Source organism: Triticum aestivum, chromosome 3D (genome assembly GCF_018294505.1).
Source record: "Triticum aestivum cultivar Chinese Spring chromosome 3D, IWGSC CS RefSeq v2.1, whole genome shotgun sequence".
NCBI classification, from domain to species: Eukaryota; Viridiplantae; Streptophyta; class Magnoliopsida; order Poales; family Poaceae; genus Triticum; species Triticum aestivum.
In genome coordinates, this window is record NC_057802.1 from 167138315 (window position 1) to 167155018 (window position 16704).

Genomic DNA, 16704 nt, shown 5'->3' on the forward strand with positions numbered 1-16704 from the left:
CTCAGGTCTAGCTCTGTTCCTAACATAGCCCTTGAAAGTGCCTAGCCTCCTTTCAATAGGGTACATCCAGCCATACTGTACTGGACCTCTAAGTAGTGCCTCATCAGGTAGATGAACAGCGAAATGCACCATCACATCAAAGAAGGCTGGAGGATATATCTTCTCAAGGTCGCATAGGATAGTTGGTATCTTGTCTCTAAGACGCTCCAAAGCATCTATCCTGATATTTCTACTGCAGAGTTCCCTGAAGAATTGTCCCAACTCTGCAACTGCGCTGTATAAGTTAGGGCGGCCCAATCCTCTAAGGATAACAGGTAAAACCCTTTGAAGTAGGACATGGCAGTCATGAGTTTTCAACTCTTGTACCTTGTTTCCATCTGCACTAACTCTCCTTTCAGGATTGGAAGCAAATCCATGTGGGAATCTCACACGTGACAGGACCTCGCAGAATTCTTTTCTTTTTACCTTGTCCAAGACGTACACAGCTGGTGCCATATCTCATGGTTTACCTTCATTTTGCACCTGCAAATCCCTTCTGATACCCAGGTGTGTCAAATCAATCCTAGATTTTAAGGTATCTTTCGTCTTGCCTTCAATATTAAGAAGTGTGCCGATAATGGTGTGACATATATTTTTCTCGATGTGCATCACATCAAGATTATGCCGCAGATCCAAATCTTTACAATACTCCAAGTCCCACAAAGTGGACTTGCGGGTAAACAATAATCTTTCTTCTGCGCTGCCACGCTTCCTTTTCCCGCTACCATTACCAGGATGGTTTCCTGGTGTAATCTGTAGTGGACGTACTATTGGAGTGCCTAAGATAAATTGTGTATGTAGACTATGTGTTTATTTACTTCGCATGTTAGCTTTGTCTCGGTTCAATAAAAAGCAGAGTTGGTGATGATGGTGTGCCTGCCATCCTGCAACATAGGCCGTCTGATCTATATCTAACGGATAGGAAGGAAACTATGACAATTTACCCGCACTCCTCTCCACATTTGCAGATAAGGCCTTCCCTCATTCATCCTTTTCTCCCACAAGATCCCGATGTCCCGTGCAATGCATTGGCATCTTGCTAGTACTCCTACAATGTACTACTCCATCCGTCCGAAAATACTTGTCATCAAAATGGACAAAAAGGGATGTATCTGAACTAAAATACATCTAGCCCTTTTTATTAATTTTGATGACAAGTATTTCCGGACGGAGGGAGTATATTATTGTGAAAGTTCATATACACCGGCCGAGATTAATGCAAACACGGCTGATTTTCATTACATTTCGAACTTTTATAGGACAGAAAAATAAAATAAACCCGACCCTAAACCTATTCTACGGCGACGACCGATGTCCTCCATCTGCGATCTCCATGTACGGGGGCGGGGTTCAAGACCCGTGAAGTGAAGGTGCGGTCTCCGGCGAGGAAGAGTAGAACACGGGAGACGGATCGGCCAGTTGGCACACCATGCCTTGCCGCCTCCCATGCCCTACTCATCCTCGGAGGAGCCCCGACCTCGGCGGTGCCGGACGTTGGACGGCGGCAAGTAGGACGCGTGGCTGACGGTGCTCCCGTCGTCGGCCGCTAGCGTGGCCACCGCTTGTGCGGTCACGTCCGTATCCGGCTACGCCGCTATTGCGTCGCGAGCAGCGACTTGAGCGAGGGCGGCGACCTCGAGCTTCATCCCCGAAGACAAGCTCTCCCGCAGAGCGTTCGCGCTCGCGGTCATGGCGGATGTGGTGCCAGGTAGCAGGACGATGCGCTATGGTGTGGAGGTCAGCTGGGCGTTGCCGCTTTAAGTAGTGCATTCCGGTGAGGCCAAGCGTCCGGGTGCGTCATTAAGTCACCGGAGTTGGTTCCTCGGGCACCGAGCCTCTTAACGACGGCATACGAACGGACGACATGAATGCGGGCAGCTGGCGCCGGCTGGGAACGCACCGCGTGATGGCGCGAGGGACGAGGGTTTTTGGTGTACCGGGGTAGTCAGCTGCGGTCGTGGCAACGTTGGAGATGCCCTTTGCTCAGATGTGACCCCACATGTCATTGAAAAAGCAAGACGACCCGGCATGGTCTCAGGTCCTGGGGATGCAGTTGGCCGTGCTACACCACTCCGCGGACGCGTCGCGACGTGCGCGCACTTCGGTGCGCCGTGCATCCTCGACGAGCCGGGTGTTGATCTGCTGGTCGTGCCACAGCGCTAACGCCACCCTCGGCACACGGAAACCGACCGTGTAAAGCGACGATGAGCGTGTCGCTCCCGCATGCCTCATTTGAACATTCCGCCGAGTATCATTCGCATGTGGGCCTAGACCATGCTTGTATTTCCAATGTTGTAATTTGTCCGACATGCATACAAACAAACGGTTCCTTTAAAGTTTCACTTTGCCTCCACTACGTGTCGCTTCCCGTCTTAGTGTTGACATCCCATTCGGTTCATGCCCCGACACATCTTGACGAGATCGATTGATGTTGAGAGATCAATTGCGTATCGTGCAAGGAGATAAAGGTTTGGTCTGTTTCTATGATAGAAATGACCGGCGGGGGGGGGGGGTCTGTGGGGATCAGAGGGAGTATATTGTACGTTCATAAGTGAAACGAGCATACTGTACCCACCGTAGTCCTCTTTCAATCAATCTCCAGACCCCGAGATGAAATCGAGAGAGAACGAGTGGGTGCATGTGTGATACCTAAGGCGGATTCAAAAAATTTAACCGGTCATCATAGCATCCACAAATCATATATAAAGGGTATTCAATGTTCGTTTTGCTCTTGAACGTACAATATACGCCCTCCTATCCTTTCTAGTTTACATATAAGTTTTATGTGTAGTCAAAGTATCTCTACTTTGATCAAACTTACAGAAAAAAGTATCTGTTGGGGAATGTAGTAAAAATTGAAAATTTTCCGACGTGCCACCAAGATCAATCTAGGAGATGCTAGCAACTAGAGAGAGGGAGTGCATCTTCATACCCTTGAAGATCGCTAAGCGGAAGCGTTACAAGAACGCGGTTGATGGAGTCGTATTCGTGGCGATTCAAATCGCTAAAGATCCGATCAAGCACCGAACGGACGGCGCCTCTGCGTTCAACACACGTACAGCCCGGGGACGTCTCCTCCTTCTTGATCTATCAAGGGGAGAGGATAAGTTGAGGGAGAACTCCGGCAACACGACGGTGTGGTGGTGGTGGAGCTCGTGGTTCTCCGGCAGGGCTTCGCCAAGCACTACGGAGGAGGAAGAGGTGTTGGAGAGGGGGAGGGCTGCGGCAGGGAAGGGGTGCGGCTGCCCTCCCACCCCCTCTATTTATAGGGTGAAGGGAGAGGGGGCCGGCCCCCCTTGATGCATCTAGAGGGGGGCGGCGGCCAAGGGGGAAACTTGCCCCCCAAGTTTGGTGGGAGGCGCCCCCACCCCCTAGGGTTTTCAACCCTAGGCGCCTTGGGCCCTGGGGGGGGGGGCGCACCAGCCCACTAGGGGCTGGTTCCCACCCTTGTTCAGCCCACTTGGCCCACCGGGGCAGGTGGCCCACCCGGTGGACCCCCGGACACCTTTCGGTGGTCCCGGTACAATACCGATAACCCCTGAAACCATTCCGGTGACTGAAGCTGGACTTCCCATATATAAATCTTCACCCCCGGACCATTCCGGAACTCCTCGTGACTTCCGGATCTCATTTGGGACTCCGGACAACCTTCAGTAACCACATAGTATTTCCCATAACAACTCTAGCGTCACCGAACCTTAAGTGTCTAGACCCTACGGGTTCGGGAACCATGCAGACATGACCGCGACATCTCTCCGGCCAATAACCAATAGCGGGATCTGGATACTCATGTTGGCTCCCACATGTTCCACAATGATCTCATCAGATGAACCACGATGTCGGTGATTCAATCAATCCAGTATACAATTCCCTTTGTGCATCGGTATGTTACTTGCCCGGGATTCGATCGTTGGTATCCCCATACCTCGTTCAATCTCGTTACTAGCAAGTCTCTTTACTCGTTCCGCAACGCATGATCCCGTGGCTAACTCCTTAGTCACATTGAGCTCATTATGATGATGCATTACCGAGTGGGCCCAGATATACCTCTCCGTCATACTGAGTGACAAATTCTAGTCTTGATTCATGCCAACCCAACAGACACTTTCGGAGATACCTGTAGTGCACCTTTATAGTCACCCAGTTACGTTGTGATGTTTGATGCACCCAAAGTACTCCTACGGTATCCGGGAGTTGCACAATCTCATGGTCTAAGTAAATGATACTTGACATTAGAAAAGCTCTAGCAAACGAACTACACGATCTTGTGCTATGCTTAGGATTGGGTCTTGTCCATCACATCATTCTCCTAATGATGTGATCCCGTTATCAACGACATTCAATGTCCATGGCCAGGAAACCATGACCATCTATTGACCAACAAGGTAGTCAACTAGAGGCTTACTAGGGACATATTACGATCTATGTATTCACACATGTATTAGGGTTTCCGGTTAATACAATTATAGCATGAACAATAGACATTCATGAATCTATATTGCTAGATTCGTACGTACTCCTAGATTTGTATTCAAACAGACATGGTTTCCAATTTGTTTTCAACCACGTGAATGTGCTTGTTCTTGCGCATGCTCTTCCTACTAGGATTTCGCCACGTATAGCCAGTCCAATAGTAACTTTTTTTAAGCTCCCTGTCCAATAGTACTAGTGGAGTACCGACAACATGTGTAGTAGAGTATGCAGTGCTCATAGTACTCCCTCCTTCCATTTATATAGGGCCTATGTGGAGGAGAGAGATGTGAAAAAGTAAGGGGATTGAGCTCTCATGCAAGAGCCTAGCTATATACGCATTCCTAATTAAATACAATAAATATGAAGAAAGAGATAGAGAGGAGATGGAAAAAAGTACTAATACAATAGCCAACCTTATTTTTTGTGGGAAATAGCCAACCTTAGAGCCCACACTACTGTATGAGTGCATATAGATGATGGCTATAGATGACATGGCAGTTCCTTATAGCCATCGGCTGGCTATATTATTAACCATGCTCTAATGTGTTTTTTAAAACCGCCTTTGACTATTGACAAGATTAATAGTACATGAGATGTATAATGTGAAAATTATATCACTGGAAGCTCCTTTCACATACGAATTTGACCGTATGCTTTGTGTAAGTTGCATGTCATATATTATTACTCTAACATTTGGTCAAAGTTAGCCTCGAAAAATGCATTAGGCCCTGCAGATGGAAGGAGGGAGTAGTAGTGGAAGTGGATCCTCTGACGTAGGTATCCCTGCCTTACCCTCCCTTTTGTTCACTTACAGGCGGACCCCATGCTTGCTAGGCCACGCATGTCAGTTACTCAATGGGTTCGGCCACATCAGGGGACCCTCATCCGTAGTATACTCCCTTTGTTTTTATTTACTCCACATAAAACGGAGGGAGTGGTAGTATAAATGACGCAGGCGGGGGAGGGGGAGGGACGTCGGTTTGCTCTCAACTATGGTCCCACAAGCGAGCGAAAACGCAAGACGAAGCGCGTTCCATTCGTTGAGCGACGTGGAGGGTCCAACGTGTCGGGGTGCAATGCGAACGCGACAAGAGCGATGTACAGTCAAAACCGATTGACCGGTCGTCACCGGAACCACTATTCACACCAGAACCTTCGCTGCTCGGCCTACGCCAGCCACTGCCCCAAAACCACACCTCCTCTCCAGCCCATTCCGCCACCTTTCGATCCCCTAGCCCGCATCAAGCGTCCCCTAGTTCGCCGGAAAGCCATGGTGCACTGCAAGATCACGTACTACAAGATGCTGACGCCGGAGCGCCGCGCAGAAATCGCGGCGGCGGTCGGCGCACAGACCTCCATTCCCAAGCTCGCTTTGCAGCGGGCCAATCCCCGAGTTCTCTGGAGCCAAGCTACGAGGAGGAGGAAGCCGATCCAATGTTCATGGCGGAGGTCGCGGCGCAGAAGGCCCCCGATGGGTATGAGACGATGGACGCCGATTTCGTGCCGGCGTCCGGGTCCCCCATGGTGCAGGCGGACCAACGGTTCAACCTGGCGATACTACAGGAGGACCGGGAGGCAGAGGCTCAACTCGACATGGAGCGCGCGCATGCCGCTGCCATCGAGGCTCTCCTGCAGGCGGAACCGGATGTCGTGGATGTGAACCGGGTGGCGGAGGCTCAACTTGAGGCGGAGTGCGCGGATGCCGCTGCCATCGAGGCCCTCCTGCAGGCGGAACCGGACGTCCTCGACTTGAGCTGGGCGGCGGAGGCTCAACTCGACGTGGAGCGCGCGGATGCCGCTGCCATCGAGGCCCTCCTGTAGGAGGAACCGGACGTCCTGGACTTGAACCGGGCGGCGGAGGCTCAACTCAACGCGGAGCGCGTAGATGTCGCTGCCATCGAGGCCCTCCTGCAGGCGGAACCAGACGTCCTCGACTTGAACTGGGCGGTGCTCTCGTCCGTGTAGAGTGCCCGCCCGCTCCGCGTGAACAAGTAGCTGGAGGCCGAGGACAACCACGGTGCGGAGACACACGTCGGCAGCTATGGCTGGTTCGCGCCGGCAGCCAAAGACGACAAGGCCGTCTCATTCCACGAGCAGTGATAGTTTTTCTTTATGTTGTTGTTTTTAGGGATCTTTTGCTGTGTAAAAACATATTATTGTTATGCAAGTTGCCTGACTTTCATCATTTGGGTCAGTCTACCATTTTAGGCGGTTGGATGAATATCCTACGTCTCCTAACCCTTCTTCCTCACCTCTTCTTCTTCCCCAACAGACCACCGCATGGGCCGTACGGATCCTCCCAAACATGCGGTTGGATAAACATACTGTATGAACGAAAATTATGTGTCAGCGGTAGGATGGCTGAGTTTGGTTTGTTCACATGCGGTAGCACGTGTTAGTGAGGGTGCGTTCCCTTGGTTGGGTTTGCGGCGTGTAGGAGCGATTGTGTGAGGGTGTGGAGCGACCGTGTGAGGGTGCGGTGCGACTGCGACAGCCGTGCGCAAGTGTGCCTCCTTTTCATTTTGAAAAATTTAGGCAAGCTTGGCAAAAATGTGTGGGGAAGTATGGCAATGCAAGGCCTAGACCCAAACAGGATAAGTACGTACGTACTAGGAGTACTAGTGTTAATAAAGAAAGGCGGGGTTTTCCTTCGCGGGATTAATCAATGCAAATCCTCGTTTGATGTGTCAATTAATGCATTTTTTTCTCCAAAGCCCAAAGAGCTAACCATCTCACTCCTCATCGCTTGATTAATGCAGCGCCATGCAAACCAACCTTCTCACTTCCGGATGCATGCATGGGTATATTAATCTCCTTGGTTGCTAGTACGAGGCAAACCCCATCAATTTTGCCTCGATTAGTGTTAGTGGCCTTTTGCAAATTGTAATTTTGATATACTGGCCTTGTGTACAAAAAAATGGAGGTAGTAACTATTTGACTTCCTTCCCCATTGCGGTGACGTCGACGATATCTCGAACGTTGTGGTTTGGCAAAGTGCATTCGACGGAGAACACCGTTGAGGGAGACCACGGTAAGTCGTTCGCAAGTGCCGCCTGCAAGCCGAGACAACCGCCTTTTTTGCATCCAGGAAGTCCGTTGAACCAAAGGACGCGTAAATGTACTAGTACTACTAGTACACAATAGCGTCGTCCGTCCAGCTTAGTGCGGTGAGGTGGTTTCTAGAAGAATACGATGGAGAAGCGGAGTCAGCGAAGAGTGAAATGATGGTTGCTTCGTCCGTGCTTTGTGATTTGACGCCTCAACGCTTTGTGACTTGTGATAGAAGGGATAGGGGAGTAGACTCTGTGCTCTATACTGTACATGCGTCCAAGCACGGGAGCAAGAGGAGGGACGTTGCATTTTTCTATTCCTTCAATCAATCAACCAGGAAGCTTCGGTTCCATCTTTTTGGCTTTGGCAGCACCGTCCACAATGGTTCCCATCGATGCCAAAAGCTATTTTCACATTTGGCTACACATGGTGGATGCCCTTAACCGTACCACTTGGTTTTGCTCTTGTGTGCTATCTACGCAAATCTCAATTATATTGATCTAAAAAATTATAAAATCAAGATTAGTAAAAAGGAGGTGATTTTGCCGCGCGGATGGTGGGGGAGGTTTCTTATTTTTAGAGGATGTTGGCCTGGCGGTTTGCTAACATGCGGTCCCAAGTGTCAGTGCTTTACCAAGCCGATCCGCGTCCCACATGAGGCAGAACAATGGCAGAAGCAACACGTGGTTAACTTGAAGAAGATGAGGGAGAAGCGGATTCAGCAACGAGTGAAATGATGGTTGCTTCGTCCCTCCAACTTCTTTTTCTAGCATTATTACTTCATCCCTCCAACTTATATACGGGAAAGGTGCATCTTTGTGATTTGACGCCTCATTGCTCATTACTACGCCGGCGCCATGACCGGGGTGCTTCACCCCTGCTGCTCTGCACTGTATTTCGGTATGGCACGTGGACCCAGTAGCATGATGTCCCACATGTCAACGAACGGGACTAGAACATTTATGAAAGAGAGCGCTCCAATCTTACGATGGAGGAGTACACGACACAGCGGCCCCGTGAACTGTCACTTGTACTGTATAGTACTATATTTTTGTTGTTTCGCACGATCCATCGATACAAACCCGATTAAACAGGAAAGGGCATAATTTTTCCCGCGCGGTAGATGATACTGGCCATACATTTCAAAGGCAATTTTGATGTATGCAAACTGAATAATTAAGTAACAATGTGATATCTAGTAAAACTAAAAACACATATGATTTATTGTGTTAGAGTGTAGTAGTAGTGCTGTATTGCATAGTTGTTAGATGTAACATGCGAGAACGTGTAGAGATGTAGTTTTGGAGGGCCTACAGAGAGAAAAGCGTAATACAGTCACCGAACTTCAGAATACGCTCATTACGGTCACTATATACGTTTTGCGATGATTATACGGTCACTTGCTGACCGTTCAACATCGGATTGCACTCTGTTGACCGACCAAATAGGCTGCGTGGCACCATGTTGACTAGTTAAATTGACCACGTTCCTTGTGGGTCCACATGTCAGTTCACATAGGAAAAAGGTCAGATAAACACAAATTTACGCAGGCGCGACAAGACTCCAACCAGTGCGCGGGAATCACCTGGTTGTGTATGTGTCTGTCAGGGCCTGATGTGTGCACATGCACGTGTAGGTTGAGCACTTGAGCGTGAGAGTGTGTGTTGGTCGTGTGGTGTGTGCATGCATGCGTGCGTGTGTGCGTGTGAGTGTTGCGTGCATGCGTGGTTGCGTGTGAGTGTTGCGTGTGTGCGTGGCTGCATGTGTTCGTGTGAGTGTTGCGTGCATGCAGTTCATGTGCATGCGTGCGTGTGTGTATAATCACCACACCAGCTCCCGTGTGTTAAAACAGACGGCTCAACATACCAATACAAGGCCACCTTGTCCGCTGTGCCCACGGTCATGACTTTGAACCACCATCCAATATTTTTTTTGTCGTTTGTTTTCATTCTTACTAGCAAGATGCCCGTGCGTTGCACGTAACATCAAGATGTATTTGTATGACTAGTTTATCTCGTGAGAGAAAAGGATGAACGAGGGAAGGCCTTATTTGCAAATGTGGAGAGGTGTGTGGGTACCTTTTTGCAAAATTGCCATAGTTTCCTTCCTATCCGTCAATATAAATCAGACAACCTATATTGCAGGATGGCAGGCACACCATCATCACCAACTCTATTTTTTATAAGAGTGTAGAAGAGTAGATACAAGCCGACAGGTGGGCCCAATGGTAGTGAGATAGTGTGATGCAACACTAGAGGTGCCACGTGGAGCGTTTAACTGGTCAACTCGTCGTGTCTTGAGCAAATACAGAGTTGTACGGTGAGCCCGTGACTGTATAATAACCACATAACGTAAATGGTGACTGTAATGAGTGGATTCTGAAGTCCAATGTACGTATCGTGTTTTCGCTCCAAATACAATGATCGTCACTGTATATATCACGAGAGAAAGATGAAACATGCGTGAATGTGCTGGGGGCTTACTTTTAGAGGACCTGGAGATAGTTTGTGTGCGTACGTGAAAGGGGCGTAGAGGCGGTGCATGCTATGGGGAGAGAGATGCTCTTTGTTTCTCTTTATTATGACTAACTTTATATATAGTATAAAAATATTAAAATTCACAGCGCGGAATAAATATCATTGTGGGCACCATGCAATGCAAATTAATGTTCATACTCCTCCATATAAATTTGTAATGTTGTATATATGTAGAAATTCTAAAATAATTTTTTGGCCACACTTTATTCAAAAGGAATGTTGTATGCAAAATAAACGTGAAGAGAGGGCTTTTTAGATCAATGGGGTACGTGATGTAACATGTGTGAATGTGTAGTTGATGTATTTGGCAGGGCCTAGAGAGGTATGTGTGTGTATTACGTATTCGAGAGAGGCATGGATAGAGGGGCCGGCGGGGGGAGGGGGGCGTGGGAGAGATAGCACGAGAAATGAGAGAGGTCTAGAGAGAGAGACTAATATGATGTCACAGCGAGAGATTCCCTTGAGTGTGTATATGCAAGGGGGGAGGGGATAGAGGCATGAGGAGATTTTTTTGTGTGGTGTCTGTGTTGGTATGTGTGGGTGTGAGAAGATAACGAGACCTGGGGGCAGAGGGTGTGTCACCGCATGAGGTCCGGTGGGTCGAGGTGAGGCCCTTGGTTCGGTTCCGTCCTGCGCCACATTGGTCGGCCCGTGACGCATTTAGGGAGACCCATGGATGACTTATCGTACAAGACAACGATAGCAGAATTGTGAAGGACTCTGTGTCCACTGACAAAGCCGGCTAGGATTTGTAACCCTGGGTTCTCGGACTAAGGAAACCCCTTATCTCTGATATTACTATTCATACAAGCTAACTTTAAGGGTCATCCTACAGAATGCTCTGCTAGAAACATACTCGTCGATTAGGAAGAGAGGTGTGAGACAATGCGTGATACACAGGCCTAAAGATAATGTACATACATGAGACACGTAGGCAGGTCTATGTATATAGAAAGGGCCGATGGGGATTGTGCGTGCGTATGCTTGTGAGAGGAAGAGTGCTTGTGATAAAGGTTAGTGAAAACAGTCGTAAATGGTTACGAGAGGGAGGGAGGGTTGTATCGAGAGCATTTCTGCGAGAAAGACACCTCGGGAGAGAGTGTGTGAGTGTAACGCCCCAAGACCGACGCTCCAGAAGACTTCCATATATTTCGTGATCATCGTGTGTTTCTTTTTGCTTGCTCTATTTATTTTGCATTGCATCATGTCATCATGCCATCATGTCTTTTAATTTCTAAAACTCAACTAAATAAATTGCATAGAATTTTGATCTATTTAAATCGAGGGAATTCATATGGTGACTTCTCTTTATAACATATCCTCCCAATATTAGGGAGCTATAATAAATATTCCATTCTTTTGGAATTAACCATAACACACTTGCATAATAAACGCCATGCCTTTTCCATTTCAAGTTTGTTCCCCAAACTTTGCCAATAATTCTCATCTCTGTTATCGAGGCTCCTCTAAGATTCTCAACATTTTTGGACACTCCTAGAACCTCATCCTAGTTCAAACCATTTGAATTAAATTCAAATGAGTTTGAATTCAACTTCACACGTGTGCCCACTTCTATTTTTTTCCGGGATCAAGCACATTTTTATGAGTCCAGGAAAATAGCCCCTTGCACAAATCCTTTCCCTAACCCCTCCTTTCTTTTCTTCTCTCTAATTTCTTTTCTATTAAAAGAAATATGAGGGAGAGAGAGAGCGCAGCCTTGTAGCCCAGCCGGCCTCTTTGGCCTAACCAACCAGCGCCGGCCCACCTAACCCTCCTAACCCTAGCCGCTCGACCCCTCAACACCTCTTGTTCCCCTCCGCCGACACCCACACACGCATGCATCGAGCCAGGGAGAGCCCTGCTCGATCCCCCCTCTCGATCTCACCGTCTCCCTCCCGCAGCGCCCCCATCTTCCCGCAGCGCCCCTCTCCCTCGCCCCCTCCTTCTTCCTTGCTTCGCCAGGGAGAGGAGCGAGACCCCGCACCTGCTGCCGTCGTCCTCCGCGCCCAGCAGGAGCGTCGCGCCCTCGTCCCGTTCCCCTCTGCCTTGCCTCTCCGTTGCATGGCCCGGCGCCAGTGCCGCTGCTTCTTCGTCGCCCGTGCCGCCATGGCCCTCCTCGTGCCTCTGCTTCCTCGCCCTCGCCGGATTCGAGTCCCTCCGCTCCGGATCTGGCGCGTGCCGCGCTCCGGACTTCACCTGCGGCTCCGCCGCCCCATCTCCACCTCGCCGACCGTCAACCCCGACGTCCGACCCAGCCATCTTCTGCTGCTACCTCGAGCAGTCCCGCCATGGCCATCACCTCCCCGACGCCCTTGCAGCAGCTGCTAGACCACCTCGGTGCCACCAGGGAGTGCCATGGCCTCCACCGAGACCCTTGGAATCATCAAGACCGCCAAGTACCACTACATACGGTGCCCGAACGACCACCGCACCGAATGCCAAGTACAGGATGATGACCCGCGAAGCCCTGGACGCCATGTACCACAACCGTTGCGTTCCATTTCATCTCTGTCGAGACCAAGAGGACGCCAAGTACCAGGATGACGATGACCCGTCAAGTTCATCTACAGGCGTGTACCACTACACCGGAGTCCTCGGATTCATCAAGTTCCCACGACGACTTAAGTGTACCCCTCCGGTTCGCCAAGTTCGACTATCGTTGCTACGATGTACATCTACTTCCACTACGCCGCCACGTGTGCCACTACTTCCCATGACGTCCCGTGAACAACTACTTCCACTTCGAACCCGTCCGCCCCGAAACATACGCTTCAAAGGTATAATGACGAGACGACCGCCGTGGACCGAATGCATGTGTTGTAGGAGATGCACCGTTTGCACCGTGTCCGAATTGTCACTCGTTTCCATGCAACTAACCCGTGGGAACCCGGTAGTCGTGAGCACCCCACCATCTTGCATGACACGCTCACGCCACACTTCCTTTTGCGCCGGTATCTCCACGAGCTACCGGAACCGATATGTTGCCGTGGCATCATTTTCGGATTCGTTGCCGTGGCACCCCTTTCTTCCACCACGGTGACAAATGCTTCATAACATGCTCATGTCAACATTTTCATAAAAAGGCATAAAACTTGCATTGTCATCCGCATCATGATAAGAACATTTAAAAATGTTTACAATTGTTGTTTCCTTTAAATTGCTTTATGCATATGGGGATTTTCCGGAATTGTCGTTTGTTATTTCCGGCCTCATTTAAACTTGCCTAGATAGGTTGTTTAATTATGCTTCACCTCTTGCCATGTTAACCAACATTTAATCTTGTCTTGTTCCTAAACAAGAGCAAACTAAATAACTTGAATGTGGTGTTTCCTCAATATGCAAGTCGTTGCATATTGAGCTCCACTTAATTTGTAGTATTGTTTGTGCTCCTTGCCATGCCATGCCTCATTAAACTGGACATGCGTCATACTTGATTATGCATCATGCCATGCTTATGTGTTGGTTGTTTACCATGATGTTTGCTTCTTTCCGGTTGCGCTTCTCCTTGATAGTTTCGGTTACGTTGCGATTGTGAGGATCCGTTCGACTACGTCCGTTTGTCTTCTTCATGGACTCGTTCTTCTTCCTTGCGGGATCTCAGGCAAGATGACCATACCCTCGAAATTACTTCTATCTTTGCTTGCTAGATGTTCGCTCTATTGCTTTGCCGCACTACCTACCACTTGCTATATCATGCCTCCCATATTGCCATGTCAAGCCTCTAACCCACCTTTCCTAGCAAACCGTTGTTTGGCTATGTTACCGCTTTTGCTCAGCCCCTCTTATAGCGTTGCTAGTTGCAGGTGAAGATGAAGATTGTTCCATGTTGGAACATGGATATGTTGGGATATCACAATATCTCTTATTTTAATTAATGCATCTATATACTTGGTAAAGGGTGGAAGGCTCGGCCTTATGCCTGGTGTTTTGTTCCACTCTTGCCGCCCTAGTTTCCGTCATACCGGTGTTATGTTTCTTGATTTTGTGTTCCTTACGCGGTTGGGTGTTATGGGAACCCCTTGACAGTTCGCCTTGAATAAAACTCCTCCAGCAAGGCCCAACATTGGTTTTACCATTTGCCTAACAACCTATTACCTTTCCCTTGGGAGTAATTAACCCGAGGGTCATCTTTATTTTAGCCCCCCCGGGCCAATGCTTCTCTAAGTGTTGGTCCGTACTAGAGCACCGTGCGGGACCGTCCCTTGAAAACTTGGGTTACGTTGGTACCTGTACGCTTAGCTCATCCGGTTGTGGCCTGAGACGAGATACGCGTGGCTACTATCAGGGTGTCGGCACGCCGGGAGGTCTTGCTGGTCTTGTTTTACCATTGTCGAAATGTCTTGTAAACCGGGATTCCGAGACTGATCGGGCCTTCCCGGGAGAAGGAATATCGTTCGTTGACCATGAGAGCTTATAATGGGCTAAGTTGGGACACCCCTGCAGGGTATAAAATTTCGAGAGCCGTGCTCGCGGTTATGTGGCAGATGGGAATTTGTTAATATCCGGTTGTAGAGAACTTGACACTCGACTTAATTAAAACGCATCAACCGCGTGTGTAGCCGTGATGGTCTCTTTTCGGTGGAGTCCGGGAAGAGAACACGACTTTTGGGTTAGGTTTGACGTAAGTAGGAGTTCAGGATCACTTCTTGATCATTACTAGTTGACGACCGTTCCGTTGCTCCTCTTCTCGCTCTTATTTGCGTATGTTAGCCACCATATATGCTTAGTGCTTGTTGCAGCTCCACCTCACTACCTTCTCCTACCCATAAGCTTAAATAGTCTTGATCTCGCGGGTGTGAGATTGCTGAGTCCTCGTGACTCACAGATTCTACCAAAACAGTTGCAGGTGCCGACGATACCAGTGCAGGTGACGCAACCGAGCTCAAGTGGGAGTTTGACGAGGAACTTGGTCGTTACTATGTTTTGTTTCCTGATGATCAGTAGTGGAGCCCAGTTGGGACGATTGGGGATCTAGCATTTGGGGTTGTCTTCTTTTATGTCGGTTCCGTACTCGAACCTTGATTGTACTCTGAATGATGTATGTTTAATTTATGTATTGTGTGAAGTGGCGATTGTAAGCCAACTCTTTATCCCTTTCTTGTTCATTACATATGATTGTGTGAAGATGACCCTTCTTGCGACAAAACTACCATGCGGTTATGCCTCCAAGTCGTGCCTCGACACGTGGGAGATATAGCCGCATCGTGGGCGTTACAGTGAGCATGTGTGAGAGACCACCGATGGAGAGTGAAACTACACGTAAAAGACTGATGTACACATTGATTAAGGATACAAATTGTATCCAAATATTAGGATGGGATCATGATATTTGGAATTCGCATAAGGAACGGTCATTGATCCATCAGACATCTAGATTCTATCGAATTTGAGCATGTCTATGTTATTATTCGACATAATTGATCCACATAGTTAGTATTTTGAACTCCAGACAATGCATCGCTTTAGCAGTCGAATATAAACGTGAGTATAGTTCATGTTGTGTGTGTAAAGCACATTATACATACAAAAGTTACACAATGAACATTATAAATAGCTAGCTATGAACTAGCATACATTTGAATTCAACTTAAGGTGGTTTAAAAATCGAATTCAACATGAAGTCCATTCAATTATTTGAATTCGATATCATGGCATTTGTAAATCATACCTAAATTATGGGGCACCAATCTTTGCTCTGATTTTGTACATAATATCATATATAGTCGTGTACAAAATAGATTCAAATTTAGCTCCTCCATTCCAAAATAATCGTAGTTATAGGATTTTCAAGTGTCAAATTTAACGTTGTCTATTTAGGTCAATCCTCAAAGTTCAAGAGTAGTCTAAACGTGAATGCTTCTGTTTCAAAATTTCGAACGAAGCGCCAAAAGAGCCTCTACTCGCCCCAAACCGCGTGAGACCAATGTTTGGTAGTAGAAGGAAATTACTTTTCTAACTCCGACCCGTGAAACCTACCGGCCCGACGTCCAAAGGTCTAAACCGGGGTAGGTTTGTAGCTTCATCGAGACGCCATGCAACCGCCTCCGAAAAACATTCATACACAATGGCCGCCTAAGCACACATGAGCGCGGCCGAAATCGCTCCCGCCCACTATTTGGGACACCTGGGATTACCATCCTACCCCCGACCCGCAGTAGGTCCGAAATTTAAGAGGGGGGTAAAGTTTGTACTTTCCCCAACTTTCAAACAAGCGCGTCCCATCTGTTCAAAAAAGCCAAAAACAAGCGCGTCCCAGATCGAAACATGGTTCTCCCTTAGCTCTCGCCGCCCCCTGTCCGATTCCCATTCATACTCCGTGGGCGCCAAAACTACCTCTCCACCAGCCGCGAAACCCCGACGTCCTCCGTCCGCCACCCATCCCACCCATCAACCGCCACCCTCCTCCATCACACCGGAGCCGATACCCCGACGTCGTCGTCCACCGCAACCTCAACCGCAACGCCCTCCACGGCTAGTAGTTGAAGCCGAGGCCAAGCCGTCTGTACCCGAGCCAGTTCAACCACGCCGTCCTGCGCCTCACCGCTGCCGCTCCAACTTCACCATCGTCCACCGCACCGAAGCTGTTCCTGCTACGCCGTCCTTT